This window comes from Melanerpes formicivorus, unplaced genomic scaffold (genome assembly GCF_026170545.1).
Source record: "Melanerpes formicivorus ecotype bairdi unplaced genomic scaffold, bMelFor1.0.p_v2 SCAF_19, whole genome shotgun sequence".
In the NCBI taxonomy this organism is placed as follows: domain Eukaryota; kingdom Metazoa; phylum Chordata; class Aves; order Piciformes; family Picidae; genus Melanerpes; species Melanerpes formicivorus.
This window is the reverse complement of record NW_027142371.1, coordinates 5,769,636-5,785,551: the sequence shown is the minus strand read 5'-3', so window position 1 is coordinate 5,785,551 and position 15,916 is coordinate 5,769,636. Positions and strand designations below refer to the sequence as shown.

The following is a 15,916-nucleotide window of genomic DNA, read 5'->3' as shown; positions in this document are numbered from 1 at the left end:
AGCAGTTATAACTCTGCTGAGATGTATAAACTGAATATCATGGGTTTAGTACCTGAGTAGCTTTTGCCATTTCATCCCCTGAGTCTGTATATAACACTCTTCACTGGGTGGTTAGTATGAATGTGGTTCTATCCACGGATCACTTTCAAAATATTTATTGCAGCTTAATTAGTGGTGGAATTTACACCACTAGTCATCAAATGTGTGGCTTTGTGAATGGGTAACACCTAAAGACCCTTCAGGATGGCTGCTAAAGTACTGCTAATAGAATATGCCTTTAATAATGTGGGTATTCCTGTGCATAACCTAAGGCATCTCAGATGTGTTGTGAATTTGAGACTGTTCCAATCAAAAAAAAAAGGAACAGGCCATTTTGGTGGTGAATGGGGACTTGTTTTGTGAGAGACCTTCCAATCTGTTGACTCTCCAAGGTTTTGCAATCCCCATGAAGCATCACATATTCTTTTCTCTGCCTTCTTGTCCACCGACTGTGTTTATATGTGAAAACATAGGAAGAGTTCTGTACTGAGTCACACCACAATCTACTAAGTGCATCAGGCTGGTATGCCAGGTTGGTTAAGTTCTTCACTTGATAAGGGTAACAACAGAAAAATAGCCAGAAAAAATGAAGGGCAGGGAGTGAGACAATGAGTGTCAGACTTGCAATTGGTGCAGAATGGATGGCCCAGCTGGCTCCTCAACTTCAAGATGAAGATAATCTGGATTGAATTTAAACTGGTGACAGTCTGTCCCAGGCCATCTTATAACACCAATCACTATGAACCCAAGCAAAGTTAACAAGGTTTTATTTGAGCCACACAAATGAGCTCCATGAGTGGAATGAGACAAAACAAGATTGAAAAATGCCATGCCGAAAATGCAGTGAGGCAACAGAAGCAAGGCAGAGGAAGGCAAGGCAAGATCACACTGACCCAGATGGCAACAGGTCACATCTGTGCCCATCTGGCATGTGTCTGGCCAGGGGAATGGTGTTAACACTGCAGCCTACCAAACACCTTCCCTTCAGGTTAGGCCATAAGCCTCAAATTTGTGCTTTCTATTCTCACCCCTTTGTAATTTGAATTGCTATACCAAAAACTAATAAGAAAATCCCAGCCACCTCTGTAAATTGAGACAAAGTCGTGGTTGGCATAGTGAGAGAGGAATCAATTGACTCTTTTAGAGTTGCACTTGCTAATGCCAACAGTGTAATTTGTTTTATTAGTCTGTATGGGCTTGATCTAACTCTTGCTAAAGTCAAGCAGTGAATGCAGAGCCTGTCCTGACAGTCAGCCTTATCACCATCAGGAGAGATGGGGCTCATAGCATTTTATGTCTGCTGCCAAGAATTAATTGTGTTCAAGTTAATGCCTGAGTTGAGATTAAGCTCTGCTTGATTGACAACTATTGCTATGGCAGGAAGCATAAATCATGAGGAGCCAGCTTAGAAATTAGCCATTTTGTCTGGTTTGCCTTCTGCAGATGAGGAAAAAAAAAAGAAACACTTCACTGTTCTGTTGAAATGCAACAGTGTGCATCAGGGCAGTAAGAGATGTCCACTGCACAGAAAGTGGTGCCATGATTAAGTTGCTGCAAGGGCTGTGCTGCAAAGAAGCAGCTAAGAAAAAGTGCTGCTTTGGTGACAGCCAAGAAATGGGCAGAGAGTGTTGGCAGGGGTAATGAAAGGAGGGCCCAGGGAAAAAGGCAAGTTCAGCTGGTGTAGCCAGTGAGCCATCTGGGAGAACATGGCAGCCTAGGAGTGACTGGCCACAGGGAGACTGATCAGTTGGGAAAAAAATGAAGACTTGAGTCTTTGACCTGTCTGTGCATGAACAATATCCCCAAGGGATAAAGTAAAGCCTAACTTGGGGATAGCATAGAAGCCTGGCGAGAAGGAATGGGAAGAAGTAGTAGCAGTGGTTCAGGGGTAGACAGTGGTAGGGGCAGTGGAAGGGGCAGCGGAAGGGGCAGAGGGTGATGTGAACTTTTATGCTAAGTCTCCAGTGAGATGGAACTACTGCCTTGTAGGTCCTACGATAGGAATTGCTTTGGAGTTCAACAATAATAAGAACATTAAAATTACATCCCCTAACAATGTGTTAGATATGCCCCTATTCTTAGTATTTGCTTGGTTTAGTGCCAGGTCTAAGATAGGTCAGATTAAACATTCAAAAACTTCAAGAGTGTCTGCTCAATGTTTTTGTGGTCAGATGATCAGAGAACATAGAGCACTGGAGGCAATGAAAAAGCAGCACTTCTGAGAAATGTTTCATCCATTGCAAATGTATTTTGTTGGGGTTTTGTTTGGGTTTGGCTTATGACTTATGAGTATAGATGCAGGGACAGTTTCTGGCTCAGAGCCCTCAGTTAGTAAAAGCTGGCCAGAGATCCCTCTCCTGCACTTAGACACACAAAGGACCTAAAGTGCTCCTTGTCTTTGTTTTGGTGCAGTTGTTCAAAACGATGTGGGGTGTACACAGGGCGTGTCGATGCTGGGCCTTGTGGGTGAGTCTGTCCAGAGGCTGAATAAGCCTGCCTGACGCCCTGCTACCTATAGTGGAATAAGCAGGGATTTTTTTTTTTCCATTAGAGATTATTATTAATTACAAGTACTACTATTTCATTTCAAAGTGCAGCTTAGGAATTACAACACTTTCCGCTTCTCCCTTGGCTTGGTATCTCATGTTGGTTCAGATTAGACTGGGAAACAGTGTCAGGAGGGAGCAGAAGGGACCTCACAGGTGAAAGAGGTGTCAGTCCCAATCAGAAGAGTATTTTTGAACTATAGACTCCCCAGTGCTTCCCAGCAGTTAGCTGTGCAAAGGCATCAGCACACTCCATGGCACAGGACAATGCTAGGCTCCCATTTTCTTTTGAGCATTGCAATTCCACCACCAGTTTAGCAGAACAGTGCATTTGAAACAAGCCCTGTGGGATGGTTGTACAGGGGCAGACTGGAGCACCCAGCCTGTCTGGGCCAGACTGTGTGGTACCACCTGCAAAAATGCAGCAGAACCCAGCCCTGCAGATTAGCTGATTGACAGTAATGCCCAGATAATGCCCATGAGAACTTGGCAGGAGTTGGGAGATGCTGCCACATCAGGGCATTGCTTTCAAAGTGATAGGTACCAGCTTTGAGCTGCAGCTTATTTGAGAAGCACACCCTCAAGGAAATCCCATTTCCCCCCAGTTCCCTGCTTCGTGAGTGTGACTGCCAGCCACAGATCTTTCTCCCACAGCTGCTGTGCACAGCAGAACTTGAGCTGAGGCACAGCTGGAGGAGCATGCTGTATCTCAGCTGCTGATTGCCCCATCCCCTTATCCCTTTACAGTGTCCAGCCGCACTTGAAAGGAGTTGAGGGGAAATTGCTGCAGAAGGGTTGTGCCTTCCCCATCTCTCCTGGGGGATCCAATTCAGAATGTCCAGCCTGTTTATGGCCTGAGCTCTTCAGGCAAGGAACGTGTATTATCTAGTTTATATTTTATGGCAGTGTATGAATGTTTTGTTATAATAACAACAACAACAACAATAATAATTAGGGCTGTGTGAGCCCCAGAGGGCTGGAAAGGAACCAAGCCCTGCAGGTTCTCTTGGATGTTCAAGTTTGACAAGGTTGAACCATCCAGTTTTAGCCCCCATCACTGGTGCCCTCTCTCACCTTACTGGCTAGCATTATGACCAGGAAGTCTGCTCCTGTCCTCCACATGCCAGCTGGGAACTGGGATACCCTGAGGCTTCTTGAGGGAGGAACCCAGAGTTACTGAGGAGGATGTGAGTGAAACTCACTGAACTTTCATGAATGTGGGCTGAGGGTCGTGAAACATCAGATCTACAGCTGAGGCCAAGGCTGAGTGAGGATGACAGACTGCACAGAGCCATACTGTGATCTGGAATTGCAACACTGTCCTTTGTCCATAGAGCACTCTGAGATCTCTGGGTGAAAGTCCCCCTTCTATGTCATTTTGAAAACACTCTGAAGGCACTGAACTTGAATGTGTTAGGTGGTGCTATGAGCAATAAAAGCCATTCTTGTCTGGAAGCTCAGACCCAGTGTCTTTCTTTGGATCTTCTGTCTGGGACTGGATCTGGAACTGATAATGATAGAAATTTTCTCCAGATCTCCACACATAAAATCTCTGTGGGCCTGGAAAGAAGAGATGTTGCCAATGCACCAAAGGGTCAGCTCTGATCATGAGTTCAAGACACTGTACTGAGCTGAGGCACCCCATGCATTTCCCAAGAAGGCAGCCTGACAATCATTGCGTGGGACAGGGGTCCAGGCACTCCTGAGTTCTCTAATCCCAATTCCCACAGTGTTGCCTCAGCTAATCGCAGCCTCAGTTTTCCTCACTTGTAAAATGTGGGGGTAATAACTGTGCATACCTCACAGAGGGCTGTGAGGATTCATTAATTAAACGATGTTCGGGAAGTGCTTTGAAGATGAAAAGCCCTATATAAATGCTGGGTGTTACTAGCGCTTAGTGAGTACCTTCAGAGCCACAAGCTGGGTGTGCCTGCAGGAAGCAGAGCCATAGGCTGAGACTTATGGCTAAGTGCCTTTAAAAATAAATATGATCACTAAATGCACTGGAGGTCAGCTTCCCTCTCCTCCAGATTGGGGTGAGTTCCCACCTCAAAGGCACTGGGGTTTTGCTTTGCCTCCTCCACTTCTGGAAAACACAAAATTGGTTTGGGAGTGTTGAAGAAAGAATTGTACTTGTGGTGGTGATGCTAGGAAGCAACCAGTTTACTCTAAAGCAAACAGGTACAAAACCCTACTTGTTCAATGAGAAGTGTTGTCCTGACAGGCACCAGAAGTCTTGGGGAGCACGGGGTTGGGAGAGCGGCTCTCACAAGTCTGCTTTGCCAGGAAAATGTGTGTTTCCATGTTTAAATGCTAGGGTTGCGTGTACAAACATTGTCACTGTTGAGACTACTGCCCAAATGACATGCAGGTGGCCAGTCTTGTAGACAAGTCTCATGACTCCCTGTGCAGTCATGCCAATTACATGCATACTTTAGGGATACGAGGACGAATCTGTACTTGCTCCTTCATACGCATGTTTGAATGAAAACATAAATGCTGATTTCCTCTTCTTCTCTCTGCCCCTGGAAAATCTAGTGTTTAATATTCACCTGACTAAGGCAAAATAAGAGAAAAGGGGGGTTTGATTAGGTTAATTGTTTTTAATGACAGCCTGCTACACTTGACAGATCCTCCTTGTGAAGCCTCCAGAAAGGCAAAATTTCTTTCAGATGTGCTTGGCGTGTTTCTGGTTTTAGTAGGCTGTGCTGAAGTTCCATTTTCTGAGTTGGGCAGGAAGGTCACTTCTTTCACAATCCTTCTTAGATTTTTCTGGGAATGGCATACCTAAGTGATACTGTGTGACCTATGGAGATGTCCAGGTAGAACTTATGGCAGGAATTGATAAGGTAAAAGCTGTGTTTACTAGCCTAAGCCAGACTTAATTATAGACAATTAACAGCTTAAGACCAAACTTTGAACCTGACTCAAACGTACCTGTGTGTAAGATTTAGGCAAAAGCTGGAAATACTTCTGAGACAGATGTGTAAAGTGCTTCAAGAGCAAATGCTAGTTATGAAACAATTTGTAACACTAAACTTCATCACCTATATCATTGCTTCTTTATATTCTAAAATTATCCAGGAAAACCTGTAAATACCTGAGTTGTAGCTACAGCTGAGGCCAGAGTATATCTATCACGTAAGGAATACTGCTGGGCTGCTGAAGGGTACATGCAGAAAGATTGACAGAAACATGTAGACTTTACAAGAAGAGGTCAAATGTCCTGGGTTTGAGACCACAGAGACCTGTAGGGAGCAGCCAGTGATTAACAGGTTCTGCTCTGTGTGCAGGCTGGAGGGAGTTTTATTTCATCCATCCTGGAATGCCCTCATGTTCCTTCTTATCATAAAGCATATCAGGTAGCTTGGCCACGCACTGTAACACACTGAGCACCAGTCTTGGGACACGGGAGTACTGCCACTGGCAGGTTGGGATCCTTTAAATGTTTGTGCCTCAGTTTACCCACTGATGAAGATGATAACCTTCCCAGAGTGTTGTGGTGATTAATTATTGATGTTAGTAAAGTGTTTTGATAATGAAGAGTGCTACATGCTGGCTGAAGATATTAATTACCTCAGAGTCATGATGAAATTCTTGTATTTACATAATGAAGCAGTCACGGAAGAGGTGCAGAGATGGTCTCTCCTGGTGAACAGATTCTTCTAATTCAGCTAACCTGCCATTGTCATTATCTCAATCAAATCAAATCCTTTTTTTCCATGAGGAATCTACTTCTAGAGCAAGCAAAGCCCACATGCTCTATGTGAGACTCCCAGGATGGCAAGCAGCCACAGTACCTTTGCTAATTTCAGTCCCTGCCCATGAAACTCACCTCACCCAGAACTTGTTTCAACTTCTCCAGCTGTTCTTGGCATGCATTGAGATTTCATAAAGTTGATGCCATCAACTCCCACACATATGGCAAGAGAGAGTGAGAGAAAACCCACACACAGTAACTAATATATAGGGAGAAGAGGTATTTGCATGGGAGAGCACAAACATGAGGCTTTTCTAGCTGGCTCAAATGGCTCTTGACTGTTAATGTCAAGATGCAAAGGGATATGCAAATTGGGAGGATGACTCAGAGAGTCCTTTCCAATGCATAACTCCAGGAAGAAGCAGGATGCTTCCAGCAGGGCCACTCAATTAATTTTTATGGAGGCCAGCTGGGCAGTTTTTACTGCAGTCCACACAGTAGAGTGGAGCAGTGTCATCAGTTGGACTCTGGCAGACTGGACAGGTAGCACGTGATGGCTTCAAGGCTGGGGACTGTGACTGCACATTACAGCTGCTTCCTCAGAGACTGCTGAGGAATGTGGAAGGTGACACATGTCTAGGCCACTGCAGAAGCTGGCAAGATCTGATTCATTGTCCAGACCCAGAATGCAATCTACCCTTTGAGTTAGTTTTGCTAAGGCATTATACCTGTGGTGCAGTAATTGTATTCTCCTTATGTGTCCTTTTCCCTTTTCCTTTTCCTTCAGAGGCAAGTGCATCACTTTTCAAACTTTCTCAGCCTGTAAGACTTGTTTTCAATCCAGAATTCTTTTTTTCAAGATGGTTCTTAATTATTTGATAGATCCTTTAAATGTATAATTTCACCCCTAGTGTCAATAGGAAAAATCTGGAAACTGCAGGCGGGGACATAAACACAGAGTGCAAGCAATAACACCCATCTCCATATTCACACTTAGATCTGGGCAGATTTCCAGGGGAATCCACATTTGTCTCCTAGAGCCAGGACTTCAGGAGGAACATAGTTTTTTTCTGCACTGAACAGTCACACAAAACTTTTGCTTGAGGTTTGGTCTGCTTATTACAGGAGAGCAAATTGTTGTACTGAGGATAAGGCCAGAACGGGACCAATACCAAGACTTGGTGCAGCACACAAGTTCTTACACAGAATGGGGACAAATCTCAAGTTTATCTGCTCAGATAGCTCAAATTTTGCCATGGGTTAGCTGTTTGGGTGGGTTGGATTGGTTGATGGGTTGGACACGATGATCTTGAAGGTCTCTTCCAACCTGGTTTGGTTTATTCTAAAGGTTTATTCTAAATTAATTGAGTGCAAATGGGCACTGGACACAGTATTGAGACTCACTGCTTCTGTGTTCATCAGGTGCTTGGCAATGCTCTTCCCTTGTCAGTCTCCTTCACTAGCTGAGGACAGAATCACTTGCTTGGAGCTTCTCAGCCTTCTGTGCCCACCACACAGTTTAGCCTTGTTCATCTTCTTTGCTGTGCCCTGCGTAGGGCAGGATCCTGCCTATCAGCTGCAGCTGCTTCATTAGTCACTAATGGGCTGCACACTTAGAAAGCATTTAAATGTATTTTATAGTGATTGAAAGACTACAATGACATTTTGCTAATGAATTCCTTGCATACCCAGGGAGCCCTGCAAAACTTGGCCACACTGTGGGGTTTATTGGACACCGAATATCAGGCCTTTTATTTCCTTTTCTATTTATATTCTCTATTCTAATGAAAACCACAAATCTTTCCAGGTGACTTGTTTATTAAGTGAATTTAGAACAGTTAACATTTGCATTTATTAATTTTCTAGAAAAACTGGTATAACTAGTTGCTTGTGACTCTGACTGCTATCTCGGTTTTCATTGGATACCAGCTGCAAGGCTTGGTAATGAGACTTTGTTGATGATTAAGCCAGTGACGTGATTTTCAGTGGCATGGAGCACCTGCAGCTTCCTTCAGCTTCCCAATGACCTGAGGAGGACTCAGCACCTCGGACAACACCTCTGCAAAGTGAAAATAAAGGGGGGAAAAAAATCTGTAGGGCCAGGTTGTCACAGCTGTGTGCACAGGAGGGTAGCTGCTTTCAAAACCTGAGCGTGCATCTGCTCTGGTTTGTGATACCTTCAAGGTAATGGCACATCGGAATTATTCTTGTGAATTACATGTGTAAGCCAAGTCCTAAAGCTACTCATGCCCCAATCCTTGCACATAGACTGATTGTAATTTTAATATGAATATCTGGGGTTCTGAGCTCAGGCAGTGGATTTTGATGTGTCCTTACCTGAAGAAGTACCAGCAGTACCTTCCCCCAGATCTCTCTGTGCCCTGCAGTTTTGTTCTGTGTTTCCTTGATTGCACAAACAGAATTGCTTTTTCAGTAATTTCACCTGCTTTCTTTTCACTAATGACAGATCTTTTCTCTCTGCAAAAACACCTTCAGATTCTTCATTTCTTTTACTGGGTCAGTGTTAGCTCTGCTGGGCTCCACTTAATACTGCTGAAGATATTTTGTCGGATAGGCAGTATGCCAGTCTCCTTCATAAAACGGAATTACATCTTGAGCAGGTATGAACTTGGAACAATTCCTACCTCCCAAGTGAAATAACTCATCTGATGCATCGGCATACCATGGATCCTGCACAACCTGAAGAGGCTGGGAAGGCAAAAGGAAATTTTTCTAACGCAGAGCTGAATCCTATTGATGAAGGATATGTTCAACCAGCTGCAAGAAAACAAATGATTGTTCTGATTTATTTTTCCACTGTAGGAATAATTGGTAACATTGTTCTTCTTGGCAGAGATGAATAGTTGGAACCAGACTGTTACACAGAGACAAAATATCCACAGGGAGAGATTTCTGAGGCAGTCATAGGATGCACCCTACAGAGTGTGATTCTCATGACATTAAAACAGCTATTGCGATTAACATCTAATGAAACAAGAAATTAACCTGATAAACACAGCATAAACGTCCTACAGAAAGAACAATAAAGAAGGGAAATTTCAGGCAAGGTCTGGCTCTCACTGAGGCCAAAAGAGTTGAGCTTACTGAATTTAGACAAAACAGGAAAAAGAATTTATGACTGTGGAGAACGAAGAAATCCTGCATGAATCTGAGCTGCTGAATAACTCTGTACCCAGAGATCCCCCAGAGTTTTGCAACAGTAACTGTTGTGGAATTTTCTGGTCCTTTGGTAATATTTTCTCCTTTTAACAGCAAAATCCAGACTGCTTCTTGAAAGCTTTTAGAATCTTTTTCCTTAAGCTTTTATCCTAGAGGAGAAGGCAGGACTACAGTTGGTATTTAGGACAGGGAGCCGGCAATTTGGATTCCCTTCAGCTTTGTCACTAACCAGTGGTATGACTTTGGTCTACTTGTACAGCACCAGGGTTTAGAGGAGCTCTGGGGAGTCTCTCTGTGCCTCAGAAAAGGTTCTGTTAGTGCCTACTACAGGGACCGCCTTGGAAAATTTGACACTTGGCATTCCCAGCTCCTGCACCGGATCTTTGCAGTCTGGCAGAAAATACTCCCACTTGCAGATTGTGAAGCTGTGCTGTGGTGCAGGTTCTCAGGGTTACCCACACGTGCTTCTTTGACTCAATCTTTGATCCCCGTGGCATTGAAACACCGTAGCTTTGTTTTCATTTATCGTACTCCCAGTGTCATACAAGCCTCACAGTAAAGCAAGTGCTTATTTAGAAACAATTTAAACATTTGGGTACTAGACTGGGAGGAAGTAAACAGGTAAAATGTAAAGTAAACAAATAACAAATATTTCAGGACTGGATTAAGTTTTGCAACAGAGGGTGATGTTTCAAGCTATCCTCCCTGGAATCTCAAAGAATGTCCACACGCTCAGACACTGGGATCCATTAACCCCACTCCTGAACATGCACCATGCTCTGTCCTTCTTTGAAGTTCTCCACACTTTTATTCCCTAGAAATTAGGTTTTATAATATAAGTGTGTCTCTAATTGGCTTTTACCAAAGCCAGCAGCAATGGATATTTTGCCAGCCGTTCCTCTGGGTTTAGACCTAATTGACTAAAGGTGTGGGACCTCTATAAATACAGCTGCTGGCCCTTCCTGGGAAATAAGTGCCTTATTATTTCTCTCTTCCTTCTAGCCAGCCTGCTGGTTACTGCTTCCCACCCACTCTGAGCTGCTTCCTTTGTTTCTTTATACAGAGTTATTAGTGTTATTCAAGACACTGGGTATACACAGATTCTATTAAGTTAATGTTTGTGATGCGCTACTGGTTTCCTACAGGGACCTGTGTATGCTAATTTATATGGTTATGGATTATTGATTGATAACAATTTAGCCTGAGAGGACTTGTCTATGAGAACAGGAATTTCTCAGCTTCGTGGTAGTTTTAGGCTATGCCTTTAAAATCATCCTATGTCCCTGTCTCCTTCAAAATTCTTCAAAGATACTTGAATTTTAAAGACTGCCTTGAAAGGAGGCATTGAGCAGCTCAAGGTTCAATTGATCTTATTTGATTTTGAGTGCTTTCCTTAAAGTAAGGCAATTGTCACTGGGTACCTCGAGATTCCCCTGACTTTATTTGGACTTTGGGTATTTGCTCAGGCAATGTACACACTGGAAACAACAAGCTAAATAAAAACATGGGGGGGTGGGGGTTAGTGGCTTCAACTTTAAAATGGGACTTTCAGTTTCTAAAGGCTGGCAGGGAGTTAGCTTTGAGTCAGTCTTTGTGTGGTCATTTTAATTCTGGAATGAGAGCGTTCTTGCACAGAATTACACTAAAAAGTTTTGTCAAGAGACATTGTCTTTTGTTTCAATGAGTTTGCAAATATTCCCAAACAAGTTTGATGTAAGCCAGCAAGCCCAGCTTTTATCCTACCAAATAACAGCACCTCCCTAAACAACATAAACCCTCAGCTAAGTGGGAGCACAGGGAGCTGCCAGAATGGAGTGCACTCCTGACCTCACAGTGCCAGCAGCCTGGGCCAGACAAGGTCCAGAATTTTTGCCATGGCCCAGACAAGGTTGCTGCAGGGGATCCCTGTGTGTTACTGTCACAACATCATGGTTTGGTGAGACTTTAATACACTTTCTAAGCTGCCTGAATTCCACTGACAGAGGGCATTATATGTGTACAGTTTGTTTGCATTGTTGCCTAGTTATGAATGACAATTAAGGCTTCACACCTAGAATTTGTATTTGCAGTTTGTAAAATTCATTTGCCTTGAGTTCTCTACTACTACTACCAGGAAGGCATGTGGTAAGTTTTATTCCTCATCCAGGTGCTGTAAAACAAACCACTTCCATCAGCCTCACATCTTCAACTGACAGCAAAATGGCCCAGACCTGAAGCAGCTGACTCAATGCCACTGTGGTTGTGGTTTATGTGTACCTGAACAGAGAGTGTACACACCTTAGCAAGCTGAATTAAAGTGATAGTGCACAGCCATCCAGCAGATACCACCAAGCCTGATTCTGCAGATCCTCAGACCATGAGTGAGCTTTACCCGCAGGAGCAGTCAGGTCTGGGGACTCCCACTGATTGCAACACTGGAGCAAGGTGATTTGCATACAGAAAAGGTTTCATATGGATACATTCTTGTGTTTGTTCAGTCCCGTGCTCCCTCACTGCTATCAGCGTTCAGTGACCTTCCTGGCAACTGGCAGCAGTTAGTACTTCATGGTATCCCATGCCCTAATTCAGCAATTCATTTAACTATGTCAGTAAGATTCATACACATCCTTCAGTGATTGTTGGAATGGGGAACACACCAAATACATCTGCAATTAAATTGCACTTTGAAAACATTGCATTGGAAACAGCACTTTCAGTGAAGAATAAAGCCAATGCTCATTCTTTTATTTTTCCCTGGTGCTATTAGGTAGGATCAGATTGGGAAATCTGTGTTCAAGGCAGTGACTAAGCAGGCACAGGTAGTCAGTCCAGCTGCTTTAATGGCACTGTGTGTGAGTGCTCACCAGAGCTGTGTGCTGGGGCCCACAATGGGTGACACACGGCAGTCAGAACCCAAATATCTTACACAAGCGTGGCAGTTACTCATGGAAGTAGTTACCTTGGAGCCAGAGGGACTGACAAGGGGCTCCACTTTGTATGGTTACTTTTGTTGCTGATGTCTGCACATTGTGATCAGAGATGTAGGCAAACTAGAACACGGCCATGTTGTTTGGACAGAGCAGCAACGGCCCCTTCTTCAGAGACTGCATCTCCAGACTTTGCTGAGGAGTTTTGTGATAGTGTTAGTGAACATATCCAAATGGGAAAGTCTCCAAATGGTGACTAGAACATCAGTTCAAAGCATTGTTAATAAATGAATTGACTTTGGTTTTATTAGCTAGAAAAATAAGCCTAGGTTTATGTTGTTTTAGTGGAACTCAAATCAGAGCAGAAAACATTAAGAACATAACTAGCATAAAAACTACCACACAGTAAATCAAAGAACAAGGAAAGTCCATGGCTATTAATGTTCTACTATAGCATTCCTCACAGCCTCTCTGCAATGTAGAGAACTGCAAGCCAACATTTTTCAACTGTACTAAAGAATGTGAAATGTAAATGTTTAGAAGAGTGTTTTTCTTGCCAAGTTGAGGGCGATCATAAACATCAGCTTCTAATAGAAACAGTCGAAAAAGATGCACTCCCTGCTGCCAGCTTTTGAGAGCAACACCATTTAAATTAGATCAGAGTCTCCTTGAATTCTTGACACTCCATTGCTGCCTTTTATTTGCCAAAGTTCATTGGATTGATATTATGTTTAAATTTAAAGTATGAACTGCAAGAGTATTAAATATGCTGCTGAAATGTCATATGGGTAAACAACGAATTACCTGCCTCAAAATAAATTTTGAGGACATGCCTAAAAAAAATCACGAGGGAAAAGCACCACTGTTTTAATTGTGATACTTTATTTCTGTGGCATCACAAATGTGCATGTTATTTTCCTGTCAAGTGGAGTTCATGAGTTTGTTGAGATGTATCTTTGCCACAGCTAATAATATACTAAAAGTGAACCGTGACTTACTCCTTATTGTACCCAGTCCACCTCTCAGCTGAGAGGTCTGTAAGTATCATTGATAACATAGTGCAGCATCCTGTTGTGACAGACCTGTATTCAGTGATATTGAAGTCCTGATTCTAGCAGTACATTATTGCTCCACAGTGACATCCTCCCATTATTTATTGTCAGATAATCTTAGCCAAAAAGTTCAAGTCTAGGAAAACTGAAATGCTTTGTGAACTAACTGCCTGGTCTAGTTACATTGCCCTGAAATTCCAAATGAATCAAACAATACCATTTTAGCATGCTCCAAGAAGAAATATTTTAGGTTTGGGATTCACTGGTTTTCCACTTTAGTTTAGTACTTAATTATCACAGTATCACAGTATCACAGTATTACCAAGGTAGGAAGAGACCTCGAGGATCATCGAGTCCAACCTGTTGCCATAGACCTCATGACTAGACCATGGCACCAAGTGCCACATCCAATCCCCTCTTGAACACCTCCAGGGATGGTGACTCCACCACCTCCCTGGGCAGCACATCCCAATGACGAATGACTCTCTCCATGAAGAACTTTCTCCTCACCTCAAGCCTAAACTTCCCCTGGTGCAGTTTGAGACTGTGTCCCCTTGTTCTGGTGCTGGTTGCCTGGGAGAAGAGACCAACACCTTCCTGGCTACAACCACCTGTCAGGGAGTTGTGGAGAGCAATGAGGTCTCCCCTGAGCCTCCTCTTCTCCAGGCTAAACAATCCTAGCTCCCTCAGCCTCTCCTCATAGGGCTTGTGCTCAAGGCCTCTCCCCAGCCTTGTTGCCCTTCTCTGGACACCTTCAAGTGTCTCGATGTCCTTCTTAAACTGAGGAGCCCAGAACTGGACACAGTACTCAAGGTGTGGCCTAACCAATGCAGAGTCCAGGGGCACAATGACTTCCCTGCTCCTGCTGGCCACACTATTCCTAATGCAGGCCAGGATGCCGTTGGCCTTCTTGGCCACCTGGGCACACTGCTATTTCCTTTTCTTTTTTTAGAAACCCTTAAAGCAAAATTAAATGTTTGATTCAAAGCATTTCCTTGTGAACCAAAATATCTTTGTTGATATTGATGTGTAGTGACAACTGCTGCTGGTGAATGAAAACTAGTATATTTTTAGAGGAGCCACCTCTGATCAGAACTCAGAGTATTTCCTTATATAATCAGTGTTCATGTTCTTCAAACTCCTTCATTTTGCACACCAGCAGATGAACTGAAGATGATGTGGTTATTAGTGGATCATGCTTGCACTTCTTCACAGCTTTTATTTTGGTAAAGGCTTGAAATACCTTAGGAAAAATATCTTCTTACATAAGCTGCTCAGGTTTTGTGTGTAACCTGCTACTTGTTCAGAACCACTCTGTTAATTTAAAAGAGGATTTTGAAAGACAGTTGTAGGTGCCGTTGGAGGTGGCATCCCCAGCAATGTAGGTACCTAAAGAAGGATCACAACGCTAGGACTGTTTTGACAACCACAAAACTGAAATAGCTGTGCTACGTGGTGAAATCTTGAGACTTTAGTTTCACAAACAGTAAGAGGGTTTTGGTTTATTCTTTGGGGGTTTGTTTTCTTTCTTCTCCTTTTTATTGTTTTCAATTTGTGCTTTGGGATGATCACAATCTACATTTACAGACTACTTCTGCAAGTATGACAGCTAGGACTGTCTGGCTGCACTGTTCTCCTCCATAAGCCCCATTTGAGAAGAGCTGAGCTTGACCATAAAGCTTATCATGAATAGCAAGGAGAAAAGACTATAAGCAGGAGATGCCTTGAATGGATGCAGAAGAGAGTGCTTCAATCAATTTAATCTTTTCCTGTTTTGGTTGTTACAGAAGCAAATAAGATCTTTAGAAAGTTATCAGCTGTTCTCCATGCCAGAGAAAGAAAGACCAAGGATGAGCCTGAGTGAGAAGAGGACCAGTCAAGCCTCACAGTGGAAAAGACCCAGGAGCAGAGAATAAGAGGATCTGAGCTGTGCTCTGCTCACAATGAAATCCCTGGGAATTTTGCCATGAAAGCCCAACTGAATTGTTCTTCCAGGTATCAAAAGTGCTACAAATTACAAATATAGAACTCACATGAATATACTGAATATACTGAATACTGAATACTGAATATACATTAAGAGGTTAAGACAGGAAGCTGTTTTCTTCCTGGGATGAGCCACGAAGCTGCACAATCTGGGTTCCCAAGTGCATGTATTCTAGCCAAGCCTTGGCAGAAGTCTCACTTCCAGCATCCCTTGAGGATGTTTTTACTTTCCATTAATATACATCATAGATGTCCCACCACTTCCTTGAGTTCTAGTGGCCTTCCTTCTCTTTTCCATCTGACCAAGGCAAGCACTGTGAAGTACACTTTAGAGTCAACAGATGTCTTTGCATTGTCTTTAACAGGCTTTGAATCAGAGTGGAGAGGTCGTAGTTCTTAGGTTTATAATTTGTTTTGCTGATAAATTAGGACATTTTGTTAGTGTTTTGATTTGAGCCTCAGATAGCCCTAGAAATAACAGAAACAGCAGATACATAAAACAAAGTT

At 43.2% G+C, this 15,916-nt stretch overlaps 1 long non-coding RNA gene across 3 annotated transcripts in view; it reads left to right on the top strand.

The window, feature by feature from the left end:
- LOC137446879 (uncharacterized) overlaps positions 1–15,916 on the top strand; it is a 151,637-nt gene that overhangs the window by 130,009 nt on the left and 5,712 nt on the right. For 2 of the 3 annotated variants that reach the window (XR_010988744.1, XR_010988745.1), the window contains one exon: positions 15,211–15,418. This is a non-coding gene — a long non-coding RNA (uncharacterized lncRNA). Of the gene's footprint in view, positions 1–4,686; positions 4,767–15,210; positions 15,419–15,916 lie in introns of those variants that run through there. The other variant, XR_010988746.1, reaches the window with a different exon arrangement.